The sequence below is a fragment of the Lepidochelys kempii genome, chromosome 5, assembly GCF_965140265.1.
Source record: "Lepidochelys kempii isolate rLepKem1 chromosome 5, rLepKem1.hap2, whole genome shotgun sequence".
NCBI lineage: Eukaryota > Metazoa > Chordata > Testudines > Cheloniidae > Lepidochelys > Lepidochelys kempii.
Genome location: NC_133260.1, coordinates 57,464,014 through 57,477,558, shown reverse-complemented (window position 1 = coordinate 57,477,558; position 13,545 = coordinate 57,464,014). Strand labels below are relative to the sequence as shown.

Genomic DNA, 13,545 nt, shown 5'->3' with positions numbered 1-13,545 from the left:
TGTCCTCTGACTGGCCGTTTACTCCAGCTCTCCCTTCTCTCCCTCTTCAGAGTCTTTTCACCTCAGTTTCACTCCACATTTGCCCCTCTTTTCCCTTGCCCTGATCAACCTCATGCCACATTTGTTTTCCATGTAGCTTATCTTCTCCTAATTAAACCCACGCTCCCGCTCCCACAAAAACCTGTGGTGCTAACATGCCCTTTGCTGCCCTCACATTGTTCCCTCAACTCATGTGCCCTCCTCCTCCCCCCCGCCCTGAGTCTGTGGTGTTGGCTATTCAAACTGTAAGGTCTTCAGGGCAGGGATCATCAACTACCGCGTTTGTATGGTGCCTAGCACAATGGAACATGATTATTATGATTAATAATAAATGCATGGCCTAATTTGGAGAGATTTCTTCATGAGGAAAAAAGCTGCTTCTGCTTGCTAGCCAGCTTTCTCTTACAGAACTGTCAGACTGTTCCCAAATCCAAACAATTGCCTGTGAACTTTTGGATTTTTATAAATAACCACGGTATGTGTAAAAGTACTGAATAATGGAATACATTGCTTTGCACTGGTAAGCATTACCCTCGAACCCGCTGATACCACCTCATGATTTATATAGCACCTACAGTCCTTCGCAAACAGGTGCTGATTTACAAAATTCGAACAAGAATAAAAACAACAAAAAACAACCCTGCACAGACAACCCACAAAGAGTGACCCATAAAATGACCACTCTGGCTGCCAAGGATATGTTAAATGTCCTTATTAAGGGAATTGAATTAACCAACCCAAAACAAGAAAAACAAAATTAACCATACGTTAAACTAAATAGCTATACCTTGCATTCACCTTCCAGACCACTGAACTCTAACTTTAAGTAATCCCCAAAACAGAGGCCTGTACCTGCCAATGGTTCTGCTGAGTTCTGTCCCAGGAACCAGTCCCAGCAACAGTATTCCAGTTATCTCTGTGTGGTGTACATTTTGCTCTGGAAGGCAAGTCGTAGTAATAGAGTATTACAGATTTGCATTAGCAGTGCATGTGATCAGTTCGTAAATCGCAAAAAATGAAACAAACATTTTTTATCACTTAATTTTTGGTGCTGATATTTAGGGAGTTGACAATGCCCCTTTAAGAAATATAATATAGTTGATCAAACCAATTTTAATTTTGAAACTGACAAAATCAATCTCTTCACTTTTAAACCAGCTCCATTTGGGCCTGATTGCACACACTTTGAGGTTAGTGTCAAAACTCCCACTGACTTCAGTGATATAGGATCCGGGCTATCATACATAAATGGTTTGGATTACAAGTCCCAGTGGCCTGTCTCTCTTCTAGTATAGTTTGACTTGAATTCTGAAGTTTCTAGCTATGGTTTTCTGGGCTCATTTTCACTTTTGAACACCGTTTGCACTCCAGCCTTGTTGTGGCTGTATTGATTTTACTCACAGAGATTACCAGTGACATCCCGTGTAAGCATATGTCTACACTTAAACTGCTACAACAGCACAGCTGCAGCACTGTACAGTGTAGACACTACCTATGCCAACAAGAGGAGTTCTCCTGTCAGCACAGGTAATCCACCTCCCCAAGAGAAGGAAGAATTCTTCTGTTGACCTAGTGCTGTTTACACTGGGGGTTAGGTTGTTATAGCTACATTTCTAAGGGGTTATAGCTACATTTCTAATTTCTCACAACCCTGAGAGATTTAGCTATGCTGACATAAATTCCCAGTGTAGACCAGCCCTCAGTCCTAGTCTGGCTTTCCCCTTTGCTCTGAAGTTGTGACCACATTTATCAGTATCCTGAACGAGCTCCTGCTAGATCAGTCAGCTGACTGTTTTGATCATGGTGGATTCCTCAGTGGCTACTCATATGATTGACTTCAGGAATGTCATTGGTGTGAAGGTGATATTCAGTGGTTCAAGTCATCCCTAGGAGATATGGTTCAGTCCATAATAATGGGCAATTGTGTGTCATCGCTAAGGGAATTGAATCAAACCAATCCCTTCCCACCCCCCACCCCCCATTTGTTTAAATGTCTGCATTCTTACTGTTTTATAGTATCCACTTGTTTTACGGTTTTTTACTCTGTTGTGGCGCATGCTGAGTGCCTTGGTAGGGGGTGGAAGCTGTAGGGGGTGGGGGCATAGGTCGTACTGAGCAAAGGTAGAGCCCAGATCTGACAACCTTACGCATGGTGATTTTAAAGGGACTTCTGATAGGGTAAAGTGCTACTGAAAATACGGCTGGCAGAATAGGGCCCTAAATTGTCACTACTGTAGAATTTGAAGCTGACAAATTGAAGTTCTCAGTGGTTTTCCAGATTTCAAAATTTCAGAATTAAGCTTATGCTAACCAGGAGAAAAACTGTCTACTCACACTATCCTGAGAGTTGCTTGTAGGACAGATTGATAATAAACAGGAAGAGGCAAATAGGAGCACTACCACAAAAATACCATTCATGTTATACAGGAACATTGCAATGATAGATTTTGTTATTTGTACCTAAGTATTGGCCTGGAATTCCTTTTTCCTTGCAAACTAAGAAGGAGGCAAACTTGGAACAGTGCTGAATTGTTGTTTGGGAACCTTAACACATTCCCATGGTCTCAGTAGTATCCTGATATATCCTTTGCATCGCACATAATGCTGTACACCATCAGTCTTCCAGACTCAGTAACTGTGCTGGGAAGACACTGATTTCTTGTGTGGTCTTGTCCCACCTATCAAATGGTATCTAGACATTATTCAAAGTGACAGCAGACTATGATTACAGATCTTTCTAATGTCATGGATCACATCACCTTGAAAGTAGGGGAGGTTCAGGATGACAGACTAAATGTAGCTTGCCACTATCAGCTCTAAGGGATCAAATATCAACCTTTTTACTAAAGAAAAACAAACAGCATCTGTTCTGACAAACAAGGAAAGAAGGAGAAAAACCACAGGCTGAAAGATTAATTTAGAGAGATAAAAGGCCTACCTATCACCTTTACTATCTACATTATTGTTGCTTTACTATAGTACTTTGCATGTATATCACACTTCTTCCCAGGAGATCTTAAAGCACTTAACAAACTTTAATTAATTAAACCTTGCAACACCTTTGTGAAATATTATTGCACCCATTTTACAAATGGGTAAACCACAGAGTCAGTGGCAGAACTCAGAACAAAATCTGGGCATTCTGACTGCTTTAACCATTAGACACACACTACCAGTTACATCAGCAAAATGAACTGAACTGCTGACAGAAAGTGTCAAAAATCCAGAGCTAAAATAACTAAGCAAAAAGCTTTGCTAGGCCAGGTGTTACAAGTATTCTGAGTCATACAGAACTTGAAAGATGAATGTTTAGTATTGGCAACAAAGTCTGGGATACCATGGCCTCACCGCTAGCCATATAAGGTGACTTTAATTGGAAAAAGTTGCAGATGAGAAGGTCTAGAATTAGTTTTCAAATAACTGATACATTTTATTAAAATTGTGTTTGTGATAATCTAGACTGAAAATTGAAATAAATGCTTTTCTTTTGTCAATTCCAACCTGCATAAATGATTTACACACTACATCTGCTCTAACAATCTTTGTTTCTATATTACACATGTGATCACTAGTGACTGCTATTGCTGACTCTTAATCAAGACCAGTGGATTTAGCTTTCACAATACAAATAGTTACTTGTTCTCAACTTCTTAAAGTTCATAATTCAGTCTTACTGTCATTTCTTTCCTCCTCGTCCCTGTATTTTCATGAAAGGTAAACCTGAATAGAAAGAAACCAGAGTTATTAGCTATTGGAAACTTAAATATGCTACTAAACCAGAATTAAAAGTGATAATGAAATTTCCACTGCTGAAAGCACACTTTGCTAACTGACGTATGTAGTCAGAAAGGTGGTCACATAACCAATAAAAATAAAAAACATGCTCATTTTTAATATGCCTCATTCATTTTTGTTTGACTTGGCAGCACACCAAATTAATGTTTACATTAAGATTTTCTTTTTAATTTTTGGTAATTAAAATTAATAGACATTTAACCATTTCTTTTAGAGTCTTCTAAAATCTGTATTTCTGATCAAGAGGTCTGTTGACAAATCATCTCACCAAATCACCAAAATAGATAAGCATTATTTATAAAATTAATCATACATCGAAATCCAGGTTCCGATCCTACCAGAAAATAAAAAGAAATAAATTCACTGTGGTGCGTAACCTTACTCCAGAGAACAATACAGAACCTAATAGGTGAGATTTAGAAATGTTCCTCAGTGACCTAGGAGCACAACTCACACTGAAAGAAATTTTGAAAAGCTTGCCCAGTGGGCCTAATACTGCAGCTACTGAATCAACAGGAGTTTTGTAATGGACTTCAGTGGAAGCAGGATTTGACTCAATGGGACTTTCACACAAATGAACTTACATCAAGTATCTAAATAGTCTGATTAAGCAGTAGAGCTTGTCCAAATTTCCTGTCATAACTTTTTTCTGACAGAAAACACCTTTTGTACCAAAATGAAAATTTTCATTTTCATTGACGTTTTTCTCTTTCAACAATAATAAAAACAAAAATCAAAACAAAAATTGGTTTATTTCAGTTGGGAAAAGAGTGAGAGTGTATGTTTTTCTTTCTACCAAAACAAAATGAAAATTTTCACACAATCCCCCCTACCCTAAATTAACTTTTCAAATGAAACACACATATATATATAAACAATATTTTTGTTTCATTGAAATTTTAAGTTAATTGTGGAGGGAGGGTTGTATAAATATATATAAATATATAATATTTGGACCAAGTGGTACGCGAAGCAGTAGCTTCTTTCTGAGCTCTGACTTTTTTGCAAGATTTTATCTGACAATATTGTGTTCTATTTTTGCTTATTTATTCTGTAAGAAGCTGTAAGCTATATCTCTTTACTTAAAAAAAAAAATCATAGGGTCAATTTCTCTTGGGAAAAAAAATTGGGCCGTCCATCACAGTTAATGCATGTGATTAATGCAAAACAAATTAACAAGATTAAACATTTATGCTCACTTTATATTATTATTTTTCATTACAAATATTTGCACTGTGCACTTCGTATTGTGTGTTGTAATTGAAATGAATATATTTGAAAATGCAGAAAAACATTCACAAATATTTACAATACATTGAAATTGGTATTCTATTATTGTTTAACAGTGTGATTAAAACTGTGATTATTTTTTAATCTGGCAATTAATTGCCATTTTTTAAATAATTTGACAGCCCTAAAATAAATGTTTTATTTTAAAAAAAGGTCTGAAGTATTTTTCACAATACATTTAGAAGTTCTAAAAGTCTTTGTGAAAATCATCAATTCTACAGGTTTTCCAAACTGATCAAGAGTGGATCATTGTGGGAAAGATTCTGGCATGCTTAATAAATTTCAATAGTACTTTATTCCGGAAGCATTGAATTCATTGGGGCTAGTCAGATAGTAAGAAACTATTCAATATGAGTAGGGGAATCAGGATCTGGACCAGAGTGTATTGTGGTACTGATATTGGATAAGATTGTTTTTTAATAATGATTTTGTAAATATCATAATGTTGACAAAGTTCTATAGTTGATGTTTTGTCTTCCAGGATCTGACCATGCTCTTCTTTTCATAGCTGCCAGCTTCAACAAAATGTTGGACATTTCATTTGACCTCTATAATTAAATAAAAACTCCCGTAATTTTCACAGTTCCTGCACAAACACAGGCAGTATATGATCTAAGCATTAAGTGTACAGTGAGGTTGGCTAGTTCAGCTGTCAGCTGTGTAGAATTTAGACTGAATGGTACACGAAGCAGTAGCTTCTTTCTGAGCTTTGACTTTTCTGCAAGATTTTATTTTACAATATTTTCTCTCACCCGTGCCTTCCTCTATAGCCTAAAAGTAAAAAGAGGAAGCATACGTATTACAACAAATAAATGTCAGATAACCTAAGCAAAATTTTGGCAGGTCACAGAACCTGTATGTAAGTACTTTAAGATGAAACCTTGTTAAAGTTTTCAGAGCAATCAGAGTCTCTCTCTCATTTTTTAATGTTGACCAGGCTTTGGCCAAGCTGTTTGAAACTGCCACAAGGTGTTTTCTTGTGTCTTTATTTTGGCTACTCAAAATTATGACTTCATTATCCCAGTTAACCCATATTTATCTCACAGAATAATTCCATTGGCATAGCAAAACCCTTAATTTGAGGTGGCTGTAAGATTTCCGACAGCAAGAGATACAATGCACATCTATTATTTTGCCTCTTATTCCAATGGCAACCCCGCTTTCCTATTGCTACACAGCATACAGGTGACCTTTAGCTTTTAATCATTCCATACAACTTTAACACAGTGCACAGAGTTAGCTTATTATGTCTAGATGAATGCTAAAGTGCAATTCCTCTTCTTCCCCCCCCTCCCCCCCGCCGCCACAGCCCCCGTCCTGTGCTGGGACAGAAGGCCCAAACAGAGCTGAACCAATATAGTTTCTCTGGACTCAGGATAGGAGGTCATGAAGAACCTCTTCAGGGAAGCTCTGAACTCCTGCTTGCTCTTCTTTCCACAGCAGAGGGGCTGGTCTTGGGGAGAGGTTGATATGATATGGTGTGGCTCGTGGTTCTGTGACTATGTGGGGCTTCAAAGCTCACACCAACACTCCCAGAAAACCATACATGCAGTGTGTCCTAATAAATCTTTTTTGTAGAAAGCCTGTTTACTTGTGCATTGAATGTGGGGAGCAGCATTTGCTCCATAAATAAATACTAGCCTTTTAACGGTAGTTAAATTTCTGTACTGTCCTAAAAGTAGAAAGTCCAACTGTACTCATGCAATACCAGCCAGCTGACAGACTGAGTGGGGTTTCCTAAGTCTCAAAAGCAACATTCAGATTAATATCCTGATACTTTTGGGTTTTTACCACTTCCACTCCAAAAATCAGAATAGATACTTACCATCTTAAGAGTCACAATAGCACAATAAGTGAAGGGGAAAGCAGTTAAATGAAACATATCTCATAACTATGGGCAACCTCTCCATATATGTAAGATACATGTCTGAGCTAACATACACAAACAGGAAACGCTTGTTCAGTTGTAAGAGGAAGAGTTGGGGAACAATCTGTTCCCCATTCAGAGCCGTGTAACTTACTTCTAAGAGAGAAATGTACATGAACATTCATGTAAATTAATGCTATTTGGAACACTGAGGGGATGCCAGGGAGTCAATGGCCAAGAAACATGTGTGCTATCATTGCTTTAAAGAGAGAGGCTGGGAAGTGTGCATTGGGGGTACTTACTCAATTCAATCGGACAGATATCTGGCAGATGTGAGGTATCTCTCCCCAGATCTCTGGCACTGGGCAGTGGTTAGAATCTTCCCTTCCTGCCTGTTCCAGACTCCTATGAGTTCCATTCCAGAGGAAATCATGTTGTAGTGCGTCATTAGCCCCACAGTCATAGATATATTCAGGCAAAATCTCCTCTTCCTCAAAATTTTACCTGCAGCATATAAAATATTAATCACACTAGGTGAAGGTGGAGAAAAGCTACAGTATTAGGAAATCTAATCCATTCACATACCAGTACAGGATTGCTCCTTAATCTTTATCTAGAGAACAGGTATCCTCTTTTAACCCTAGTTAATAAATTGCATTAAACTACACGACAGCAAGTAATTCTTCTCACAATGGCAAATTAGAGACCCAGTAAGACTAGGGCACAGTATGATTTTACATAATCTGTGTTTTCTGTGGAACATAATCTGTGTTTTCTGTGGAACACGTAAGGGAAAAAAAGATCTCTCCTGAGATCTGCTAAGAGGGTGGGAGATATGTGGCAGATAACTCACCGTACCTTATTGCAATGAGGAATGTGGCTTTACCGAGCATTCCCATTAATAGATTTTGTCAGTCTTTGTGCAACACATCCTCTTTTCATCTAAAGAGGGGTTGTGATGAATATGTGGATGCTCAGTAATGAATATTGACCTGTACCCCAAAATGAGTTGTATGAATAATATTTATGAGGTGGTGTGTTAGCATGTCTCGGGATCAGTTTAATCACACTCCCCCACAGCAACAAGGCCTGTGATTGCAAGCCAGTGAGGCTGAATGGGTCTACCTGTCAGACAATGGAGCAACCATCATGGGGCGTTCTCTTAGATGGCCTGTCTGGCCAACTGGGGAAAAACCCACTGTGGCAAAAGGAAAACTTCACCCTTAGGCCTTGTAATGCTTAGGCCATAACTGCTGTGAGCAATATGATAATTGGGCTCAGGCATACAGAGGCAAGGTAGGGCTTAGAGAAGAGGCAATTTCCCTGAGAGAGGGGGAACAGTCTGGGGGACACACTCTTTGGAAGGAAAACTGAGACCAAGCTGGGTTCCAGGCACCACATAGTTTCCTGAAAGAATGCTAGTTGGGTCTGTTCTTTTCCCGTAACCCAAGAGGGAAGCCCATCTCATTTAGCTTGTAGTAAAGCCTAAGATTAGACGAGATTCAATATGTATGTGGGTTGTTTGTTGTTTTGAAATAATTATCACTAATGCTCTGTTTCATATTCTAACAATGTTTAAAGAAGGCTGTTCACCACTCTTTAGCTCTGATCACGGGCACGCTGTAGGATCTGGACAGTAACAAGTGGTGGGTATAGAAGCCTGTTGAACTCAGGTTTTGGTCCAAGAGTGGGAGAACTGCAAAATTCCATCCCAGAAAGGTAAAGGCAAAAGGCCTAGCACCTGAGATGGTGCATTTGGAGACACCAAAAAGGGGACAGATGTGCAAGCAGCCCTATAACCAAGACATGAGTTCTCTTCAGCTTGCTGCAGACAATGTGAGACCAGAGTGAAAAGTGAATCAGGTCCCTTGAAATATATGAAAACAAAGGCTCCTCCTCAACCTAAAAAGCTTTAACTGCTGTTCAGCAGCCACTGCAGATTTGATTTGATTCTATATAGAATCAAAAATCTCTACTAATATTAAAGTCACAAAAACCACCTTAGGAAACAAGAATACCAAGTAGATTGCAGATGCTTGCAGGAGATACATGCAAAATTGCTCTGAGGAAAGAGGAGCTCCTACATATCTGATTATAAAAGTCAGGGAAAATTGCCTACGCTCTTCATGACAGTACTCAGAAATGTCCAAAGACTCATTTCTTCCAGCATGATGAAACACAGATGAAACACCAGTGAGAACTGACTATGCATCACCACTGAAATATTCACAGCTCATTGAGGAGCTAAATGGGGACAGTAGGCTGACTACTGTAACAATGTAGAACATAGTTTGTGAGGGAACCCTATCAAATACATTAACAATACAGGTCTTTTGCTTCAATCGGGGTATGTGACAAACTTCATCTATGTCCTCTCCCACATGCATGTATTCAGTCACATACCTGAAAAGCTTTTTGTAGCTTGAAAGCTTTTCTCTTTTACCAACAGAAGTTAGTCCATTAAAAGATATTACCTCCCCAACCTTGTCTCTATACAGTCAGAGACATTTTTCTTCTGCAGTGCTTGATGTTACTCCAGGTGGATACAAGGTTCCTTTATTTAGAAGAGGTGTGGTATATTGTGCCCCATTTCTGTGTATCCCAATTTTGTTCTAATAAAGCTGACACATGCTACATGGTCATTACAGACTCACTGCATGACTCTGGGACGTCTATTACTGTCACTGAACCTTATTTAGTTTGCCCTTCTGCAAAATGCATATTAGAATAGTTCTTAACTACTTTACTAGGCTGCTGTGGGGAAATGCAGTTTAGTTGAGTGGAATAAAGGGGAGATTCTAAGCTAGGAACTCCTGAGTTCTCATATTGACTCTGATATTGAGCTGTGTCACCCGGGCTAGAATTCAGCTCTTGTATTTCATTTTTCCCATCTGCAAAGTAAACATAACATTTACTGTACTTAGGTGAGTATTTTGAGGCTTCATTCATTAATAAAGTTTATAAAGTGCTTTGAGGTCCTCAGACACAAGATATTACAGAAGTGCAAAGCATTATTATATAAGTGTAAAGTATCACTAATATTTTGTGTTATTTTGTGTCCTGTATTGCGTTTATACTGTTTGTGTTGATTATCCATACCACATGGATAATCCTATACTGTTGTTACATTCCCTATTTGAGGATCTTATTAGGTTATGTCTTTTTCTTAACAACAATACCTTGCACTTATATAGATCAATACATCTGAGGATCGCAAAGTGCTGTACAAAAATTGGTATATATTTTCATCTCCCTATAGGACATCTCACAGAGTGTAAGTGGCAGAGTTAGCAATAAAAAGAAAAAGGAGTACTAGTGGCACCTTAGAGACTAACCAATTTATTTGAGCATAAGCTTTCGTGAGCTACAGCTGCATCCGATGAAGTGAGCTGTAGCTCACGAAAGCTTATGCTCAAATAAATTGGTTAGTCTCTAAGATACCACTAGTACTCCTTTTTCTTTTTGCGAATAGAGACTAACACGGCTGCTACTCTGAAAAGAGTTAGGAACAAATTTCAGGTCTCCTTCCTCTCAGTGTCTTTGTCTAAACACCAGACTACATGTGCAGTAACATGGTTGTCAGGTGGTTGGCCTTCTCTTCTCTCTCTACGGCTTAGCCCTAGCTGATCTCATACACTCTCGTGGTTTCAACTCTACACTAATAACTCTCAAATTTGTCTCTTGACCCATGACCTCTCCTACTCTGTCTATTTTATATCTGATATTATTTCTTAGATAACACTTCCTGGATGTCCCTCCATTAGCAAATTCAACATAGCAAAACTAAACTCCCTATTTTCCTCTCTTACGTTCACCCCATTCTCTTTTTTTATCATGGTAGATAATTTAATTATTGTTCCTTTGGTCTGCAACATCAGCGTCATCTCTGACACCTTTCACTTTTTAGCCCTAAATCCTGCTGATTTTTCCTTTTCAACAAATCCAGAATCCATATCTTCTTATTATCCTTACTGTTAAAATTCTTGTCCTTTCTTTGATAATCTCCTGCCTGCTCTACTGGAATCTCCTTCTCTCTGGCCTTCTGACATATACTTCAGTTCCTAAGAATCTGTCTCCAAACTCATTTTCCTGGCACATATCCATCAGTTTCACTGGCTCTGCAGCCATTAGTTTCAAATGCCTCACATTCACTTCCAAGGCTCTGCACAGCCCTGCCTCTGTCTATATCTCATCATTGGGCACCCACCATTTTTCCTGATGAAACTCAATGGTCTGCCATTTCTACCTTCTTCACTCTCCCTTTATTCTCACCTTCCACAAGTGCATCCATGTTCCTTCTGTGCTGCCCCATATATCTGGAATGTTCTCCTTGATCTTACATGCCATACAAGCTGCCTCCCCTCCTTCCAAATCCCTTCTCAAAACTCACCTTTTCCTATAAGAATAACTGTAGGGACAGGGACAGTCCTGTAGGGACAGTCATGCCTAATTATTTGAGTCAGAAGTCTGGAACCAGAGCCAGGGTCAGAGTCAGGAGTTAAGCCACAAGTCAGAGCCAGAGTCAGGTGCCAAGCCAAGGGTCAGAACTGAGTTCACATGTCAGGGGTAGGGTGTAGGAGCAAGATCCGGGAGTAAGGCAGGAATTGGGAACACATGGGGGTGTCTGGGATCTGGAGAGCAGGAACCAGGAACAGGCTGGGAAGCAGGGCTCAGGAGGCAGGGACAGCAACAGCCAGACAGATATTCACCTAGTTGCTCAGACAACTTCGTCTGCCTTCTTTCTGATATAAGTAGTGCATCCCAGCCAATCGGTGGGGCTGGACATCTTCCCAGGTCTAAAGTTTTGTGAGTGGGTCCCTTGGGGGTTAGAGCTTCACTGGCCACTTTCTCCACCAGTTTGGGTGAGCTGCTGTGTGGTGGCCACAGTCTGAGCAGTTCCTAGGGACCCTGGTTTTCTGCCGCTGATCACTCACAACAATGATCTAATGAATTTTCTTTAAACTATGCAAAAAGTGTGCTTTTAAAAAACAACAGACAACTAAGAACATTCATAATAGCACCCCAGCAACTCTATAATCATATCCTGTTTATGTCCTCCTCCATCCATTCCCTCTGCCTTAGATACTTCTTGATAGGCACCATGTCCATATATGCAAATACTAATCAATTAATGTAATAATGAATAATAATAATAATAACAACAGGGATTCATAATGATGTTGGATATCAGATGCTCCTTGACACTGCTATTTAACTACACAAATAGCTATCTATGTCACAAAGCTGGTTTGTGCTAGATAGGGTGATAACTGGTAAACTAAGGTGAGGCAGGGTGCAATCTCAGATGAGAGCTCTTAGTTTGCTTTTTGAGTCCCAGGATTCTGTACCAGCAATGAATACACAAATTTAGCTCTTCATAGCAGACTAGATTCTGGTTAACTCCTGACAGGAAGGAATGTGGCTCTGGAAAGCCAGGCTAGTGAGATAGCCATAACCATCCGACCCTGCCTAACAGACAGATGATGTAGTAGGCTGCCATTTGATCTGAAGAAGTGGGGTTTTTTACCCATAAAAGCTTATGCCCAGATAAATCTGCTAGTCTTTAAGGTGCCACTGGACTTCTCGTTGTTTTTGTGGCTACAGACTAACACAGCTACCCCTCTGATACTTATTACCCTGTTGGTATACACTGATTATCTGAGTTCAGAGTTGCATGTGGATTTCTGTCACATAAGGATAAAGGCCTTGATTGTTCTTTCTTTGAAGTCAATGGCAATTTTCCCATTAACTACAGTGGGAGTTGATTGAGCCCATAGTCCATAATTCTCATGTCAGATGTAGTTATTGCATGTACCAGTTCTGATCTATGTGGCCTCTCATAGTCAGAACCTTGGCCCTGACCCAGTCCAACACACCTCCACCCACAACTCCTTCAAGCCCTTTATTAATTAAAACACACTTCTTCTAGGAAAGTCTAAATTCTAGATCTCCTTTCAAATAAGAGTCAACAAAATTGGAAAAGGTCAAGCAAAGAAAAACCATGGAACTAATAAAATAAGTGCTCAATCACTTACCTTTTCCATTCTGCCCACCTGCTATCATTTATATATATGTTGACTGTTTGATTCGCAAGCTCTTGGTGGCAGAGGCCTTGTTTTAGCACACTATATGTACTATATGTTTTCAAAATAGAGACCCTATACAAAAAAAATATGTAATCTGAGGTATAGGAAATCATTGTTAAACACACGTGCAGCACTTTACTGTTCACAGGTCTAGTTAGTAATCCTGTTAGCATAAACATCAAGCTTATCCTCATGATAAGATGAAAAAGTACATCTGAAAGTCATGAAAGATTATGAGTTAACATTTTATTTGCATAAAATACGTTTTCAGCACAAGCTCACTCAGGTGTAGCACTGTTCACTACCAGAAATGCAATTCAGTGTGAGCTGTTTCCTAAAGGAAAAGTACATGTGAGAATTTAGATTATTTTGTCTAGCACAGCTGCTGCCTGTACTGCAAAATGAGAGCTGCAGCTGATGACAAGGTAGTATGGAACTTGACACCTCTGTTGGCATTCATCCAAGAAC

General features: G+C 39.3%; 1 long non-coding RNA gene across 1 annotated transcript; it reads right to left on the bottom strand.

Moving 5' to 3' along the window:
- Positions 1 to 829: 829 nt before the first annotated feature.
- On the bottom strand, positions 830 to 13,222 carry LOC140911431 (uncharacterized). The gene is made up of 4 exons (XR_012158951.1): positions 13,027 to 13,222; positions 7,294 to 7,495; positions 3,714 to 3,759; positions 830 to 976 (listed from the first exon to the last, which is right to left on the bottom strand). It is a non-coding gene; the product is annotated as an uncharacterized lncRNA (long non-coding RNA).
- Between the last annotated feature and the right edge of the window lie 323 nt (positions 13,223 to 13,545).